Source organism: Anarrhichthys ocellatus, unplaced genomic scaffold (assembly GCF_004355925.1).
Source record: "Anarrhichthys ocellatus isolate YVR2014 unplaced genomic scaffold, GSC_Weel_1.0 scaffold67, whole genome shotgun sequence".
Taxonomy (NCBI): Eukaryota; Metazoa; Chordata; class Actinopteri; order Perciformes; family Anarhichadidae; genus Anarrhichthys; species Anarrhichthys ocellatus.
In genome coordinates, this window is record NW_022280097.1 from 1,373,747 (window position 1) to 1,374,667 (window position 921).

Here is a 921-nt window from a genome sequence, read left to right on the forward strand (position 1 = left end):
CGGATGACTGTAATCGGCAGGCTGTGATGTTCATCAGCAACCACGAGGTAGTATACTGCATGTTCGCACTGTTTATTTGAGCGCATTTGTTGAAGTTTTTTAAATTATGTCGTGCTATCTGTCGCTCAACAGCCTATATGCAATTTGACATGTGGCGTTTGTAGGCAAACATACACCGGCTTCATTTTGAGATCAATGCATTAGATAGCCAGGGAATTATTTTAGGGGCTGAGCCTCTTATACTCACGAGGGGGGGGGGGTCTAATATGTTCCTTATTCAAAAAACCGATTGTCTAATAAACGCACGCCCGGAAGTTCCCTCGACAATTAAACGGGGTAATGAGGAATGCAGGAGGTTTTGATTTGTCAAGGGTTGAGGTATATTTATTTTTCCAGCTGCAGTTTCTCTTCAGTTCGTGTCAAACATAAGCGTGACTACATTTGACACAGTTATACTGTTGATACACAAAATATCTAAATAATATAAAATAAAATAGCTGAAGTTAAAAAAAAAACAAAGCTAAAAACTTCTTTACATCTCTAAACTTAAGGCATTTGGAAACGTGAAAGGATTGGATCGTCCCAATAAACAGAAAGCTAAACAAATAATAATAAGAGAGAAAAAAGGAATGTAATATAACAGTATATTCTCAGATTTATGTGGTTTAGAAAAGGGCTGTCAAAGTTTAAGCTAAGGGTCAGTATAAATTATTATAAAGCTAACAACTGGTGAAAAAGTTTATTCTAATCCATTAAAAAAAAATACTTATTGTAATAAACAACAAATTCAAAATGACACACAAACAGAGACATGTGTTTGTGGTGTGCGAGACCCCCCCCCCCTCCACCTTCCACCACACACGCACGCGCACGTACACACACACACACACACACACACACACACACACACACACACACACA